An 18,812-nucleotide genomic window follows, 5' to 3' on the forward strand; every position below is an offset into this window, starting at 1 on the left:
GGGGTTTCCAGGAGGATTCTAAAATGCCTCCCTTTTGAAATCCTTCCTTCCTTGATTTGCTTGTTGAAAACATTGGCATATTAACAGTATGCTTAAGCCGAGGTCCTAGAGAATGGAATCATATGTGGCAAGATGGAAAATTGAGATGACTCTCTTCATGCTTCTTATGATTATATGCATAAGCACAATAAATAATCCCTCCTCCATTCCTCTAGTTGAAAAAAGAAGTTAGTACACTTTGGGCTCATTTTTCCTGCGTTGCTTTTTCTGTATGGATTTGTTTCTGCTATGTTTTTATGTCAGCAAAATTATTTGTTCTTTACACATAATGAAAATACAGGGTTTTTAAAGATTTATCCTCCATTTTAAACCCATTTGCTTTGTTAACTACTAAAGCTATTATAATTAAAATATCTCTTTGTTTACAGGTTGGGAAAGGTTATCATCTTGTTTGGAGATTTAATTTTTTCCTCAGTAGATTACTTTCCTTTGAGCAGCCTAATACCCATTGTTTGCTGTTAGAAATTGTGATAAATTAACACTGTATTCCACCTTCTTAACCTTTTCTTTTCACCTTGAGTGTCCTGCCATAGAAACTTGAAACTCAGAGTTAAAGAATGAGAGGAAACTAATGTTAAAAGAGGAAAAACATTTTAAGAAACGATCTTCATAAAAAGAAGTGGGAGATATTAAATTAACTGCTTCATTTGAGTGACTATATAACAACCTAACAAGGAGAGTATGCATTCATATACCAAGACATGGGTGTAATATAAAGCTAAATAATGTAAGGCTCCATTGCTAATTAAAGAATATTTTTCTTTTATTGCTAAAGCAGGAAAATGAGAAACAAAATTCTCCGTCTTTTATATATATAAAAGCATATATATATATATGCTTATGGTATTCAAGCTCTCCATGATTCTCAGCAGAACTTTTTTCCTTTTGCTTCTTCACAATGATTTATTTTTAAAACTTATATTGGAGATTTTTTTCCCCCCAAACTTTGTCAAAATGAGTTTAGTTTTATCTGGAGAGATAAAAAGCCTTAGCATACATCCAGGGACAGAAATCCTTAAAAAACACAGTTAAATAATCTTTTTCCATCTTTTTCCAAAGAGCCATTCTTTTCAAGGGTCGCTAATTTGGAACTTCTGCCATTATCTTAAAAAAGGCAAAAAAAAAAAAAAAAAAAAAAGAAACCCCTCTCTTTATTTTCTAACAGTGACCACATGTTTTGATAGAAACTTGTAATTATTGGAAAGATATTTCTTCTACAAGCTTTGTCCAAAGCTATAAGAAAATACATTATGTGATGTATTCAATAGCTAGCCATTTCCTAGTTTTACATTTAAGAAAATAATTTAATCAACTTTAAATAGTGAACAAGATAAACTAAATCCATACATTACCAAAAACATTGGTACAAGAGAGTATTATTTCCTTGTGATTATCAGGATTCTGATACCTTTCCAAAATTAAACTGTGTATGTGTGTATTTGTGCGTATAAACAAACATCTTTCTTACCACCACCGTACACACATGCATACTCCAATGTATTTTGATTTAAATTATTGATGGGCTATCTCTTTCTTTAATTAGGTTGTTACTCAGCCATCATTTCTTCTAAAATACTGCTTATTTGAATTAAGTTTATCATATCCCATTTCCCCCTTCTCATTCTACATAATTTCTCTGAGCAGTTTCCTATTTTCATGTGTTGTACTACTTCCTATAACTGATAATTCCAAAATCTCTATCACTAATCTCTTTCTTGAGTTGCAGAGACATTTATTTAGTTGATTAATTAGATATCTGTCTTGAAGTTCAACAGATACCTCAAATACAACATTTTATAGTGCAGTTAGAGGACCGGTCAAGATGGCGTACAACAACGGTCCCCAACCTTTTTGGCACCAGGTACTGTGCTCCTGTGAAGATCTAATGCCTGATGATCTGAGCCAGAGCTGAGGCGCTCATGCTAACGCTAGGGAGCAGCTGCAAATACAGATGAAGCTTCGCTTGCTTGCCTGCTGTTCACCTCCTGCTGTGTGGCCATACCAGTCCGTAGTCCAGGGGTTGAGAACCCCTGGGGTAGAATGTAGAAGCTCTGTACACCTCCTTGTGACCACACTCAAATTACAATGAAAGTACAGAGCAACCAGCATGCGGAGTTGCCTGATGTCTAGCTGAACAGAAGCCATACAACTAGGGACAAAAATAACAAGGTCACCTTAAACTAGTAGGAGGAGTGGAGAAGCAAAACAGTCTGGTCCCAAAACCGCATGTGGAGATCAAGAATCAGGACGGCTATCTTGACTGAAGGAGCCCCCTTCCCCACCTGAGGAGTGAGGGGACCCAACCCCACTCTGGGCTCCCCAGACCAGGATTCCAGTGGTGGGAAGGGAAGTCCCCACAACCTCTGGCTGTGAAAAACATCAGAGATTGTAGGTGAGTGAGACGAGACGGAGGGTTATGGCAGTCACAGATATTCTTCTTAAAAGGGCTGGTGCCTGGACTTACTTACTTACGGACTTGCTCCCTCTAAGCTCCAGCACTGGGGCAGCTGCTTGAGGAGTGCTGGGTACATGTGGGGACACACTAAGTTGTTGGGCTTCAGGGCAAGGGCTAGGGGAGCGGTGTCCTCCCCGACAGAAGTGCTGACAGTATCCACTGTTCCTTTGTTGAGCCCTCCCTGCTCCCAGCATGCAGATGCAGGCACCGCTGAATCACCACCAAAAGGAATAACAGCTTGCTCCACCCAGATAATTCCCTGAGAGTCTGCCTCTCCCAACTTGTGGGACCACCCAAGCTGCTTCCAATGGTTTATTCCATATAAATGGCCTGTCTTGGCTGTTGCTGCAGACTTTTCTAAAATCTCTCAAAGGCTCGCAATACCCTAAGAAGCAACATCTGGCCTTGGCATATCTCTTACCTCTTGCTGAGCAGCCTCAAGTCCTGCACTAGTGGCAACCAGCTTCGGTTTCTGGCTTGGCTTCTTGAGGCACCTATAAGCCCAGCACAAGTGGCAGCCATCTGTGGACTGCTTGGTGACTCTTACCAGGTGTCCCTGGAGGTGCACAGGCTGCAGCTGAACTTGGCCTGTAGCTAGACCCCTCTTAGGACTGTGCCATGGGGCCCCACAGGACACCTACTTCATAAAGCCACTGTACTAAGACTGGGAGACTTAGGATCCTTACATAATATATAGAAACAGACATAGAGAAGCAGCCAAAATGGGGAGACAAAGAAACATGTCCCACATGAAAGAACAGAACAAAGCTCCAGAAAAAGAAATTAACAAAATGGAGATAAGCAATCTACCAGAGAAAGAGTTCAAAACACTGGTTATAAGGCTGCTCAATGAACTTAGGGGAAGTGTAGATGAACTCATTGAGAACTTTAACAAAGAGATAAAAAACATAAAAATGGAGATGGGAAATATAAAAGGGAACCAGTCAGAAATGAAGAATACAATATCTGAGATAAAGAGTATATTAGAGGGAATCAACAGAGTGTATGAAGCAGAAGATCGAATCAGCGATAAAGAAGATAGGGTAGCCAAGGTCACCCAATCAGAATAGCAGCAAGAAAAGAGAATCCAAAAAATGAAGATAGTTTTAGGAGCCTTTGGGACAACATCAAATGTAACAATATTCACATCATGGGAGTACTAGAAGGAGAAGAGAGAGAGCAAGAAATTGAAAACCTATTTGAAGAAATAATGATGGAAAATTTCCCTAACCTGGTGAAGGAAATAGACATACAAGTCCAGGAAGCACAGGGAGTCCTAAACAAGATGAACCCAAAGAGGCCGACACCAGAACACATCATAATTAAAATGGCAAAGATTAAATACAAGGGAAGAACCTTTAAAGCAGCAAGAGAGGAGCAATTAGTTACCTATAAGATTGTCAGCCAATTTCTCAAATGAAACTTTGCATGAAAGAAGGGCTTGGCACAAAATATTCAAAATGATGAAAACCCAGAACCTACAACCAAGATTACCCTACCTCGCAAAGCTATCATTTAGAATTGAAGGAGGACAGATAAAGGGCTTCCCAGACAAGAAAAAGCTAAAGGAGTTCATCACCACCAAGCCAGTATTACAGGAAATGTTGGAGGGACTTCTTTAAGAAGAAGAAAAAAATATATATCTAAAGTATGAATAAAGAATGTCGGTAACTACATATCTGTCAACAAGTACTTCAAATAAAAAAGAATTAAGAACTCTAATCAAAAGATAGGATGACCGAATGGATAAGAATACAGGACCTTTATGTAGGCTGCCTACAAGAGACTCACTTCAGATTAAAAGACACACAGATTAAAAGTAAAGAGATGGAAAAAGATAATTCATGATGGACTTAGAGGGTATTGTGCTGAGTGGACAAATGCCATATGATTTCACGTACATGTGGAATCTGAAAAACAACAACAAAAATCCAAACTCATAGATACAGAGAATATTTTGAGGGTTACCAAAGGTGAGGGGGATTGGAGGGGTTGGTGAAAAAGGGTGAAGAAATTAAGAAGTACAAATTGGTAGTACAAAATAGTCATGGAGATATAAAATATAGCATAAGGAATGTAGTAAGTAATATAATAACTATGTATGGTGTCAGAGGGGTACTAGATTTATTGGGGGTGATCACTTGTGAGTTATATAGATGTCTAATCACTGTGTTGTACGTCTGATACTAATATAATATTGTATGCCAACTATAATTGAAAAATAAAAAAATATTACTAATAAAAAATACAGTTAATGAATGTCTTCTTCCTTAACCAAACATTTTCTTTCTCGTATGTTTCCTACCTATCACTCTCCAGCTGGTCATGTGCATTCCCAAAAGACCTGCTTTAGTTCTCTTCTTACCATCTCCCTCATTAGAAGAGTCTCCTAATTTATCTCCATTCTGCTGTTATGGTACCTTACAGTGCTCCAAGATACTTCTAGAGTGATCTTGTTAAAAGGTCAATCTGAGTCCCTTAATCCTCTGCTTGTTAATGGCTGTTTTCTTCCATCTCAGAATCCTCACTTGATATCCCTCAGCAGTGTTAGCACTTGGCTTTGAATGTACATAATGCATTTTATTATAATTATTCATTAGCTAATATGTGTTCTCTGTAGTACCATAAGATCCTACAGATACAGAACTGTGCATTTTTTTTGTATCCCTAATTCTTGGCACATAACAAATGCTCAGTTATTCTCAAAATGCTCTTGAGTAAATCTGTGACTTTGTTGGTGAATCTGGAGGACATAAATTTGAATTCTGCTTTTATCACTTACTGGTAGTATATGTCTTTAGCAATATGTAGAAACTTGATAAAATTGTTTCCTCTTTTGTTGTATTTGGGGAATTATCATCTAATATACTTTTTTAAAACTAAGCTTTTTATTTTGAGATAATAGTAGAATCATATGCAGGTGTAAGAAATAATGCAGAGAGATAACATGTGTCTTTTACCTAGTTTCCCTAATGGTAACATCTTGTAAACTATATTATAGCCAGGATATTAGCATTAACGCAGTCAAGATAGATACACAATGATTTTACCACCTAAAGTATCTCTCCTGTTGGCCTTTTATAGCCATATCACTTTCCTCCCATCCCTACACCTCCACTCATTAACTCCTGGCAACCAATAATTTTTTCTCCAATTTTTAAATTTTGTCATCTCAAGAATGTTATATAAATGGAATCACACTATGTAAGTTTTGAGGATTGTCTTTTTTCACTCAACATGATTCTCAGAAGATTCCTCCAAGTTCTGTGTGTTCTTTTGTCTCTGAGTAGAATTTGATGGTATGGATACATTATAGTTCAGTTGTCCCCCAGTTGAAGGAAATCTGTATTGTTTCCAGTTTATTCTATTACAAATAAAAGTACTATGAACATCTGTATACAGGTTTTGGTGTAGACCTAAGTTTTCTTTTCTCTGGGATAAATGCCCAGGCATGCAATTTCCGAGTAGCATATTTAATTTTTAAGAAGGCACCCAACTGTCTACCATAGTGGCTCTGCCATTGTACAATTCTCTTCAATGCAGTGTATTAGTTATCCAGTTTCTCTGCATTTTCATTAGCATTTGGTGATGTTACTTTGTGTGTGTGTGTGTATTTTAGTCATTCTGTTGGTTGTAGTGATATCCTATTGTGGTAATTTGCATTTTTCTAATAGCTAGCCATGTTACTCATCTCCATGTGCTTGTTTTTCACCTGAATATCTTCTTTTGTTAAATATCTCCTACTCATTAAATATCTTTTTCTCATTTTCTAATTGTATTTTTTACTTTTACTATTGAATTTTTAAAAGTTCTTAATATACTAATTACTGATCTATTATTGGATATGTGGTTTGCGAATATTTTCTTCCAATTTGTACTTGTCTTTTTATCCTCTTCTTTCACGGAGATAAAAAAATTAATGTTAATACAGTCCAATATATGGATTTTTTTTTTCTTTATATGCCCTGCTTTGATTGTTAAATCTAAGAAATCTTTGCTTATCTCTTGATCCTGAAGAAATCACCTTACTTTTATTTGGTTTTAAAAGTTTTATAATTTTATATTTTAGATTTAAGTTTATGATCCATTTAGAGATAAGTTTTATATAAGATGTGAAACATAGGTCAAGGTTTTGTTTTGTTTTGTTGTTTCGCTCTGCGTGTCCAGTTAAGCAGCATTTGTTTCAAAAACTATCTTTTCTCCATTTAATTGCTCTTGCACCTTTGTCAATATTAGTTGGTTATACTTGTGTGGGTCGATTTATGAGTTCTCTATTCTATCCTATTGATCTGTATATCTATTTCTTCACCAATCCGAAAAAATCTTGATTACTATAGCTATATAGTAAGTCTGGAAATTGAATGTAGTGACTCCTTCCATTTTATTCTTTTTCCAAATTGATTTAGCTATATGATACCTTTGCTTTTTCATATAAATTTTAGAATTATCTTGTCTATGTTTATGAAATATCTTCCTGGCATTTTAATAAGAACTGTATTGCTGAATCAGTATATTGATTTGGAGAGAATTTAAAAAATTTACTCTGTTGGGTCTTTCTGTCTATGAACATGGTATGTCTCTCCATTTATTTTGATTTTCTTTGACTTCTTTTATCATCATTTTGTGGTTTTAGCATATAAGTCCTGTACATGTTTTGTTAGATTTATAACTAAATATTTTCTATTTTTAAGCAATTACAGCGATATTTCTAATTTGAATTCCACATATGCATTGTTAGCACATAGAAATATGACTTATTTTTGTGTGTTGTTTTTGTATCTTATGACTTTGATGAATGGACTTATTAGTTGTAGAGGTTTATTTGTAGTTTCCTTGGTGCTTTCTACATGGAGAATAATGTAAAATGCAAATAAAATTTTATTTCTGAGCTGTAAATTCTTTTTTTTTCCCCTTGTTTTGTTGCACTGGCTAAAATGTCTAGTTCTGTGTGGAATAAGAGTGGTTAGAGTGAATATCTTTTGCCTTGTTCCTGATCTTTAGGGAAAAAGCACTCAGTCTTTAATCATTTAGTATAATGTTAGCTATAGGTTTTTTGTAGATAATTCTTTATCAAATTAAGGAAGTTCTCTTCTGTTTCTAGTTTTCTAAAGGTTTTTTAAAATCATGAATGCATGTCGAATTTTGTCAAGTGTTTTTTTTATGCAGTGATTGATATTATTTGATTTTTCTTCTTTAGCATGTTAAAATGGTGAATTATATTATATGTTATATTTTCAAATATTGAATCACCCTGCATCCCTAGAATAACTCCCATTTAGTCACAGTGGTATAACTATTTTTATATTGCTGAATTTTTTTGCTCAGATTTTGTTAAAGATTTTTACATCTTTATTCTTGGGAAATATTGGAATACTCTTCACAGATTTTGTTTTTGAGGAAGTGGGCCACTTCATCTGAGTTGTCAAAATTAAGCGTGTATAATTGTCCATAGCATTCCATATCCTTTTGATGTATGCATAGTGATATTCCCTATTTCATATTTGATATTAGTAATTAATTTCTTCTATCTTTTTTTCTTAGTCTTGCTAGAGATTTGTCAATTATACTAATCTTTCTGAAGAACCAGTTTTTTTTGCTTCATTAGTTTTCTGTGCTGTTCTTGTTCTCGACTTCATTTTTTTCTTATGCTATCTTCATTATTTCCTTCATTCTGCTGATTTAGGTTAATTTGCTCTTTTTTTAGATTCTTAAGACAATAGCTTAGATTACTGGTTTGAAAGTTTTCTTTTTTTCTAATGTAACTATATAGTGTTATAAACTTCCCTCTCAGTACTGCTTTATGAGTCCCACAAATTTTGATATGTTCTATTTTCATTTTGGTTCAGTTCAATATATTTTTAAATTTCCCTTGAGACTTCTTATTTAATGCATGGATTATTTAGCAGTGTTTTCAAGTATTTGGGCATGTTTTCTATTATCTTTGTTACCATTTCCTGGTTTGATTCCATTATTGTCAAAGAACACACTCTATAGGATTTGAATTCTTTTAAATTTGCTGAGATTTGTTTTCTAGCTCATTATATGATCTATTTTGGTATAGTGTTTGTGGGCATTAGGAAAGACTGTGTTTTCTGCTTTGAGTAGAACATTTTGTATATGGCATGTAGATCCCGTTGGTTGATGATATTGTTGAATTCTCCATCTGTGATGATTTTCTGTTTAATAGTTCTATTAATTGTTGAGAGAGCGGTGTTGAAGTCTTCAATTATAATTGTGACTTAATTCAACTTAATTATAATTCGACTCTTCCTTCTTACCATTGTCAGTTTTTGCTTCATATATTTTCAGCTCTACTGTTTGGTGCATATACATTTAGGATTATTATATTTTCTTAGTAGATTGACCCTGTATCATTTTGTAATTTTCTTCCATCTCTAGTAATTTGGTATGCCTTAAAGTCTATCCGATGTTAATATAGCCACTCGTGTTTTATTTTTGTACATTTTTATGGTAAATCTTTTTCATATTTTTGATTTCTATATTGTTATATTTAAAATGGGTTTCTTGTAGTCTACGGCCATGCTACCCTGAACAAGTCTGATCCCATCGGATCTTGGAAGCTAAGCAGGGTCAGGTCTGGTTAGTACTTGGATGAGAGACCACTTAGGAAGACCAAGTGCTATAGGCATAAAAAATTAAAAAAGTAAGGGATTGTAAGCTGACAGGTCCTTGCAATCTGTGAGGTCAACCAAGGGTTGCCTTGCCTAAAAAATAAAAATAATAATAAAATGTGTTTCTTGTAGATAGCATTTGGTTGGGTCATGTTTTTCTATTTACTTTATCGGTCTGTCTTTTAATTGGTATATTTAGATCATTTACTTGTAATTATTGATATAGCATGCCTTAAGTTTGCCAATTTTTGTTTTGTACTTGTGCGTTTTATTGTGTGTGTCCCTGTCTATTATTTTCTTTCCTGTAGGTTATTTTCTAGAATTTTCTCTAATTCCATTTTAATTTATTTATAGTGTTTCTAAGTACATATTTTCATACAGCATTTTTAGTGGTTGCTCAAGGTATTACATTATGTATATACAACTTATCAGTCTACTGAAGAGAAATCTATCATTCTTTCTTTTATAGGTCATGCATTATTTCTCTAGTTACTTCTAGATTTTTTCTTTGTCTTTAGTTTTCAAAACTCTTACTATATGTCTCGGTGTGGTTAGCTTTGGAGTTATTCTGCTTGGGATTCTCACAGCTTCTTGAATCTGGACTTTATGTCTTTTGCCAAATTAAGAAGTTTTACCTTGTACTTTTTAGCCCCTCTCCTGGTCTGCTGGAGACAAAAATAGTGGACCTTTTATTATAGTCCAACAGGTCCCTGATACTCTGTTTTTTGTATTTTTTTTTAATTCCTTCTCAGTCTGTATTTCTTTGTATGTTTAGATCGAATAATTTTAAATGTTCTCTCTTGAAGTTCCCAGATTCTTTCCTCTTCTCCTCTACCTGATGTTGAGTTCACCCATTGAGTTTTTTTTTTAATTAAAAAAATTATTTACTGTTGTAAAAGCACATTCCATAAAAGTTGCCATCTTAGCTGTTTTTAAGTGTAAAGTTCAGTAGTGTTAAGCACAGTTGATCCTTGACAACATAGGGGTTAAGGGCACCAACACAATGAAAAATTTGCATAAAAGTTAAACCTACCCTCTGAATACTTGGATTCCCAACCACTAGTTGACTCCAGAACAACTCAGGTTTGAACTGCGCAGGTCAATTGAAGAAGAGTCATGTGTAAGTAGACCTGCGCAGTTCAAACTCATGTTGTTCAAGGGTCAACTGTATATTCACATTGTTGTGAAACATATCTCCAGAACTTTTTCATGTTGAAAGTCTGAAACTTTATACCTATTAAATAAGTATTCTTTTCCCCTTTCTCCTACCTTCTGGTAACCATTATTCTGCTTTCTGTTTCTATGAATTTGTCATCTGTGTATACATCAGATAAAGGGAATAATGTAGTATTTATATTTTTGTGACTGGCCTCAAGGTTCATCTGTATTAAAACATGTGACAGGATTGAATAATTTTCCATTCTGTGTGTACCACATTTGGTTATCCATTCATCCATCCATCGATTGACTTTTGGATTGCTCCGACCTCTTGATTATTATGAATAGTGCTGTATTTGGGTGATAGGGAGGCCTGCTTTCAATTCTTTGGGGTACATGCCCAAAAGTAGTATTGCTGGATCATTTAGTAGTTCCATTTTTAATCTTTTGAGGGCCCTCTATACCCTTTACATAGCAGTTGCACTATTTTATAATGCCACCAGCAGTACACAAGGATTTGAATTTATCCACATCCTCTCCAATAATTGTTATTTTCTGGCCTTTTGATAGTAGCCATCCTAATTGATGTGAGGTTATATTGCATTATAGTTTTGATTTGCATTTTTTTTTTTTTTTGTTAATTAGTGATGTTGGACATCTTTTCATATTTTTTTTGGCCATTCGTATATCATCTTTGGAGAAATGTCTTCAAGTCCTTTGCCCATTTTTTAATCAGGTTATTTATTTTTTGTCCTTGAATTACAGTTCTTTATATATTCTGGATGTTAACCTGTTAAATATTACATAAACATTTTCTCCCATTTCATAAATTGCCCTTTCACTCTGTTGATTGTATCCTTTAATATACAAATGTTGTTAAGTTTGATAAAGCCCCATCTGTCTCTTTTTGTTTATGTTGTCTGTGATTTTGGTGTCATATAGAAGAAATCATTGCCAAATCCAGTGTCATGAAGCTTTTCCCTTATATTTTATTTTAAGAGTTTTACAGTTTTAGGTCTTAATGTTTAGGTCTTTAATCCATTTCAAGCTAATTTTTATATGTGATGACAGATAAGGGTTCAACTTCATTCTTTTGCATGTGGATATCCAGTTTTCCTAGCATTATTTGTTGAAGAGAGTCTCCTTTTCCCATTGAGTGGTCTTGGCATCCTTGCCAAAAATTATTTTACCATGTACTGAAGGGTTTATTTCTGGGCTCACTATTCTATTCCATTGCTCTCTGCTTGTCTTTATGCCAGTACCAAACTGTTTTTGATTACTGTATCTTTATAATATGTTTTGAAATCAGGGAATGTTAGTCTTCCAACTTTGTTCTATTTATTCAAAATTGTTTTGGCTATATGGTGCCCCTTGAGATTCCATCAATTTTAGGTTGAATTTTTCTAGTTCCACAAAAAATGCCATTGAGATTCTCATAAGGGTTGCACTGAACCTGTGAACCTCTTTGGGAAATGTGGAAATCTTAACAACATTAAATCTTCCAGTCTGTGAACACATAGTGTCTTTCCATATATTAGTATCATCTTTAATTAGTATCATCTTTAATTTCCATATATTAGTATCATCTTTAATTAGTATCATAAGTAATTTTTTTGTAGTTTTCTGAGTTTTTATTGTTATTGGCTTCTAAAATTTTCTCTTAGGTCTTTATATCTTCTATTACTTTGCCAAAACATCTTTTCTGTGGGTTCCTGTTTTTTGTTTGGTTTTAAGCATGTTTATAATTACTTGCTGAAGCATTTTTATGGTAGGTGCTTTAAAATCTTTGTCAGATAATTCTAATGTCTGTTAGACATAATATTGGTGTCTTGTGCAAGTTGAGAGTTTTCCGATTCTTTGTATGAAGAGTGATATTTGATTTAAACCTGAATATTTTAGGTTTTATGTTTTGAGACTATGGATCTTACTTAAATCTTCAGCTTTTAGCTGGATTCTTCTGACAGCTCTCTGGCAAGAGAAGGGGGCTGCCCTGCCACATTGATAGAAGTCCTTATTTCCTGCTCAACCTCAGTTGTCACCCGAAGAGGCAAGAGTCTCCTTGTTAGCGCTGAATAGGAGTTCTGGCTCCCCTTCAGGCCTTAGCTGATACCGTACTGGTTGGGAAGGGTAATAATGTCTCAGTATTACTTTCCTTGTGGGCTTCACAGACACCATCGGGGGAGGTGGCCTTGTTAACCACCAAGCAGTGACTCTCCCTAGCGCCTTTTCTTATATCATCCCAAAGGGGAGAGGGAAGGGTGGAAGTTTAGGCTCCCCATATGGTTCCACCGACATATTGGGAGGAGATGTCTTTTCTGCCTAGTGGAGTCGAAGGTCCAGGATCTCTACTCAGGTTTCTGTGGCACCAACTAGAGGTGGAGATGGGGTACCTCGGTAAACTCTGTAAGGGTGGAAGTCTAGGATCCCCATTCACCTTGTTGATGGGGGTAGTGGGGTTTGTCTAGTTTTTTTTCTCTGGTGTTTGCCTGTAAGTTGTTTGTCTTTCCAGTTTGACTCTTTCATGATCCTTTAACTTAAGAGAGCCAACTTTTTGGGGGGCATTTCTGAGTTTCTGGCTTCTTCAACTCATAGTGTGGGATATATGAGGCAAAAAATAATAATGAAAACAAAAACCTAGAGAACTTACCACTTTTTCTTTTTTTGGGTCCCCAAGTTCCTAGGTGGTCTGCTTTCTTTTCTCTACTTTTCAGAGTCTATTTACATTTGCTTTATTTATAATGTCCAGGGTTTTTATTTGTAATTTGTGTGAGTAATAGGGAAAAGTATGTCTGTTCCATCCTTCTAGACGCAGAAATCCCCTATGATGCTTTTTAAAAAGTAATTAAATGACATAACATTTTTAAGTGTTTGCATTACAGAAGGCCTGATACTGATAGGAAGTGCTCAGTAGAGAGTGATAATTGTTTTCTGTTATCTTCTTTATGTTTCTCTTATTTGTACTTCGCAAGTCTTTGCTAGAAGCAGCTCCATTATGAGTTTACCCTGCTTTATTAAATTGTATTATCAGTAACACAAACATTTGCTTCTTGATACCCCTTCATTACTATTCCAAGATACAGATCTATAAAAAAACATTGTCTTTGCAATATTTTTCTTTTTTCTAGGTAATTTTGACAGCACATTTTTGTATTAAGATTGTAATTATTCTGGTTTTATTGAATTGTTGGCTGTTAGCCAGAAAGAACACAGTAGAAGAAACTAGATTTTTCTTCTTGAAAAATTTAGTTTGATGAGGTATTGAATTAGATGGAGGAAATTGATTATATTTTTTTCCTTTGGAAAAAGTTGTTCCACTGAATAGCTGCTCTGAGATTATTAAAAATATTATTTAACCCTATTGCCAGCCTTGCTTATCTGTGTAATAAATTTAAAATATGTACTTTAACTTAGTCTTTATCTTCAGAGTTAATTTAAAATTTATTTACACAGTATGTTTAGAAATTTACATAACCATGACGACTGTACCTAAACTTTTATTAATATTTTATCAAATGTTATTGAGTTCTATTAGAATGAAGAAGTAAATTTGTGTCACAGAACTAATTAAGAAATCCAGAAAAATTTAAGTTATAGAACATAAACTGTGGGTATGGCCCAGTGAATCTCTTTATTCTCACTTGATAAGATAGTAGAACCTTGTTTCCTGTGCCCTGATTTGTGATTTGGTGGAGGATAATTTGTTGTTTGAGATAAGAAAGACTCAATCTTTATATCAAGGCTATACTATACACTTTTCTCAATCTTCAGAGAGGACTCATTTCATAGTTTTGAAGATCGTTCATAGTTTTGACAGCTCAAGTAACAACCCTAAAGGATGAGCAACTACTCAGAAGTTCTAGGTGCTTCATTTCCAATATAAGGATTTCAGTTACAGTCCTTTAAGTATAAGGAAGTGAATAGAACCCCTGTTTCAAATATTGAATTTGAAGACAATGTTATTACTATGGTACTCTGGAAATAAAAGATATAGCTAATCTAAATTAAAGGCACGATTCCAGATTACTTTACAAGTATGAGAAGGACAGTAGCTAGCAATAGAGCCACTTAGTATTGAAGAATACACAACAATGTGACTTTCATCAGACAGTGCTACCTTAGTGTGGTGCTGAGTGTGATAGACTCAGAGGGATATGGACTCATATATTGGCTTTGTTTTTCAGATAATATTTTTGCTTTGTTTTAGAACACTTGGAATAGCTTTATGTATAGAGTAGTTGTTTATTGTATTTTTTTGTATGAATAAATGAGAGAGTGAATTAATGAGTTTGGTTTCTTTTCCTACCTTAGAGGTTTTTACTGTGCACACATTGAAACAAAACTTTTGTCTGCCCCGCCACGCCTATTAAATGCCCCTAACCTCCTGCTGCCAGCCTTTTAAAACTCCCTGTCCGCTCTGCTCTCCTGGAATGTGACTGTGTATACTTATGGTAGTTGGAGGATCTCACAATGGTAGAGAGAGAGCAGGATAGATAGTTCAGTTTTATAGAAGGAGGACACAAAAACTTCATTGAAATTGCAGATGTTAAGTTTCAGCTTCACGTTGCTTTAACTGATAGGTCTTACCTGCAAATATTTTTGAGAACATATTCAAATCCCACTCATTTTACTTGTTAGGCCAAAGTAGATCTGGTTACATATTTTTGTTGTTGTTTGGTAGAATACTTCTTATCTGACATCATCAGCTCCATAGTGCATTTACAAAATAGAAACAGTCACTAAAGCTTGAAATCATTTAAAGAAAAAACTGTATACTTAAATACATTATCATAAGAGAAGTGATTATACATCCTTTCATCAATCTTTTGCTGTAGACAGTGGTTTGCCTTGACTGCACAGTAGAATCACTTGGGGCTTTAAAAAAATTGTGATGTCCACATATCATCCCTAAAGATTCTGAGTAAATAGGTCTGAAGTACAGCTTTGGCATTGTGTTTTTTGAAAAGATTCCCAGGAGTTTAAAATGTGCAATGAGGGTTGGTTCGAGAATCTTTCCACTGATTTGTGTCCCAAATGCTCGTTCTTGAATAAACCACATCCATAATGCATTGACCACAATTGTATATGAGGGATTGCTAAAACTGTTGAACCAACTTAGACATATGTGAGTAATTTGTGTGCAGGATCCTTTTAGGTTTCCCTTCCCAATCTTTCATAGTTGTCTCATGTTAATTCAACGAATTTTTTAAGGAGCCCCCTTTACAGCTTAATTTTTATGGACGTATTTTCTCACTTTTATTTTGCAATCATCACTGGTTTAATTGATATTTAATTAAATAAAAAATAAAACTAGCATAAACAGGTTTGGGAACAATTTACTATTAGTGCGTATGTGATCTCTAGTGTCTAATAGAGAAGCATTCATTAGCTATGACTCGTTCAGTATGTTTTATAAAGAAAATGAGGAGTATCAGTTGGTCTAGCTGGTCAGTTGAGAGGAAGTCAGTTAAAAGATATTTTATTTTAAAAGATATAGGGTTGGCCTGAGTTTAGGTCAGGTTGGTATTCACTTATAAAATGGTGGGATACATTTCATTTTTATTCTGTAGGTGAATTGCGTGAATTTTATTTCATATTTAATTTGTTATTCAGAACTTTAATTAATATCCGATGTTTGTACTTAATACACATAGATATAATCAATATAATCACTATTGTCTCAAGAGTGAGAACTGTTTCTTGCCTGTGGTTTTTATATTTCATCATAACCGTCTAAATGATATTCATTATGGGCCTTCATTACACACCATCAACTCTTAAGAGTCTTGAGTATCTTGTCTTTGAGTATCCCATGTATTGAAATACACTTTGCATTAGAGTTGTCAATAAATTGTAGAAAAACTTAAGACTGAGTTTCAGGAATGAAATGGTATTTCCTCCAAATAAGATGTACTGATAGACATTAGAGCATTAGTAGGCTTGTAATAGATTATGTGAGATTAGTACACCTATCAAACTATGTGATCTCCTGTTCTTACTGCTTGATAGATGTACACCTAGAGTTAATTGTTTAATCTCAGTTGTTTATGGTAATTGCATTTACATTTTACTTTCATTTAGATACCTAATGATGAATTTTTATCCTTTTTTTTTTGCTTAGCTACCTTCTCTTGTTAATCTGGTTTATATCTGTTTGTTTTGTCTTTTTTTGAGATTGTGTATTCCTTGAGGACAGGGACTCTAGTCTTCCTCTGATGTAGTGTTTACAACACTGAAAGAGTTATAGGAATATACTGTCTGAATTAAATTTATTGAATTAGTCAGTGGATATTTAGGTCTCTACTTTATGTAGGACAGAATACCACGCCTTATGAAAACTCATCCTAAGATCATTTTTATTTACTTTCTTTCCTGGGAAGGAAAGAATCACGTGTATAAGCAGCTAAGTGCAAGTACCATGGTCTGTGCTTTTTCCTTTTGACTGCTTTGTTAGATTATCTTTCAGGAAAGCTGAGTAGCTTAACACAGTGAATACTAAAGGGAATGCATTCCTTCCCTCTCAGGGGACCGAAGTAGTGTTTAACACCACTGTAAAAGCCTCAGCTGTGGCTTTCTCTAATGCAGAATTTGTCTAAGAAAGATTACAAGAACAAGGACGGCTTTGTGTGCTTTTTTTTCCTTACTCTTTCCCTTTCTTCTCCTGCTCCTGCTCCAGGCTATTCGTAAAAAACATGGAGTATTTTCTTTGGGCCTCTGGAGTGTGCATGTTGTATATGTGAGTCTGAGAGAAAAATAAAAGGCAAAAGGAAGGCAGTGCTTACCAGTGCTTATCCACAGGAAAAATGAACAGAAATTACATGAATGAGTTGCTTCTGTCCAGCCACTTTACCACTCAGTGAACCAAACAAGTTGTCAGAGACAAATCATGGGTGTTAGCATGTAATAACCTAATGGCCTGGCTCAGTTGTGCTATGTTCTTGACAGAGATGAAAGTTTTCAGAAGAGGTATAATTTGGCAACTATATTCAGATTCTTTCTTGGTATAATGTTTGAGAGCTTCATTACAGTGATTATCTTTCAGTAGGAATCAAGGAAAGACTTTAATATTCACCAAGATTTTTTAGTGACAGGGAAAGACTTTTTCAGTTTTGGAGCTGAAAAGCTATTTAGTCTAACTCCTTCAATTTGCAAATGAGGACAGAAAGCCCAGAATCACACTTAGAGTTAGTAGCCAGAAATGTAGACCTTGGATATGAAGTACATTTACTAGAAACCAATGGTGTATCCAGATTTGACCCTTTTTATTCATTCAGTGTTATTTTTTTTTTTTAATTTTGTAACAGGGAAAACCTGTTATAATCCTAACATTGGCAAAAGTTCTAATTTTTGCATGTTCTTTTCCAATGTTTGTTCTTCTTTATATTTTATAACTAGTTCTATATACTTCTTTATTTTCCTTTTGCACATACATCATTCTTTCAAATGTTTATGTAGTATTTGTCACAGTTCCTTTGGGTTTTCATTGTAATTTACTAAACTATTCCCTCTTTATTTAGCACTTACAAATTTCTTGCCCATAAGAAGAAAGCCATAGAAAACAATGTGGTAGATTCAACTTTCATTCTCTTAACTTGTTTTTTCTCATCATTTAAGTTCCTGGCAGTGACTTCATTGCAGCATGGGAAGCACATTGCAGCCTTCTGGTATCTGAAGGAATGTGCCCTGTACTATATGTGTGCAAGAATTATGTGGGTGTGAATGTGCATGACATAAAAAAATCTGCTCTTTGTAGGTCAAACAACTGATGAGTCTTAATGTAGGATTTTGCGTTTCCTGTCAAATTGCTACTTCTCCTGGGGAAGATAAAAACATGTCCATTAGTATAGTTGATTAACTTTGTTAATGTTGGACAAAATCAGTATGTTATGAAAATGAAAAGAATTTATAGCTTTAGGGGAAATTATAAAATTAAACATATAAGTGACCCAGTTATATACTTCTGTGAAGAAGAGATATATGCATCAAAATTTAGTGTTTATACAAAATGTATATTCAAAGATATTCTTTCTTTCTCCAGGGTTCTAGGAATATGACTAAGAACAGACATTTAACCACAAAATAATGTGATACATCAAATAGCACAATTTTCATTCTGTGGAGTTTATCTATTGACTCTTATTTAAACTATTAGTTTTTTTTTTATCATGTGGAAACATATAGGAATAATTATACAATCAAAAATGTAAGGATTTTGAACCTAATGTTGATTCAAATTGTTGTCTTACTCTGTTTTTTATCCAAAGAGGTATCAGTCAAAATGGGAAGCTTTGTTAACAAATCTGAGTTCTAAAATGTTTATGAAAATTTTGATAGAGTTTTTAATAAATACTTACCTTCAAGAGATTTCCTGATAGTGGAGTGATTAGAACCAACGAGCGTGCATTTTTTGCCTTCTTGGTTGTATTATATTATTTTCAAGAAAGGTTTGTTTCACTTTATCTTCGTAAACAAATGAAGAATGACACTTTTGCCTGTGCTGACCATACTGT

The 18,812-nt window shown here is 34.4% G+C and overlaps 1 protein-coding gene and 1 pseudogene across 12 annotated transcripts in view; both read left to right on the forward strand.

Moving 5' to 3' along the window:
* AUTS2 (AUTS2, activator of transcription and developmental regulator) overlaps positions 1 to 18,812 on the forward strand; it is a 1,087,944-nt gene that overhangs the window by 327,944 nt on the left and 741,188 nt on the right. The gene's annotated exons all lie outside the window — the stretch shown is intronic.
* LOC111744168 lies at positions 9,046 to 9,164 on the forward strand (annotated as a pseudogene).

This window comes from Pteropus vampyrus, unplaced genomic scaffold (assembly GCF_000151845.1).
Source record: "Pteropus vampyrus isolate Shadow unplaced genomic scaffold, Pvam_2.0 Scaffold128, whole genome shotgun sequence".
Classification (NCBI taxonomy): Eukaryota; Metazoa; Chordata; class Mammalia; order Chiroptera; family Pteropodidae; genus Pteropus; species Pteropus vampyrus.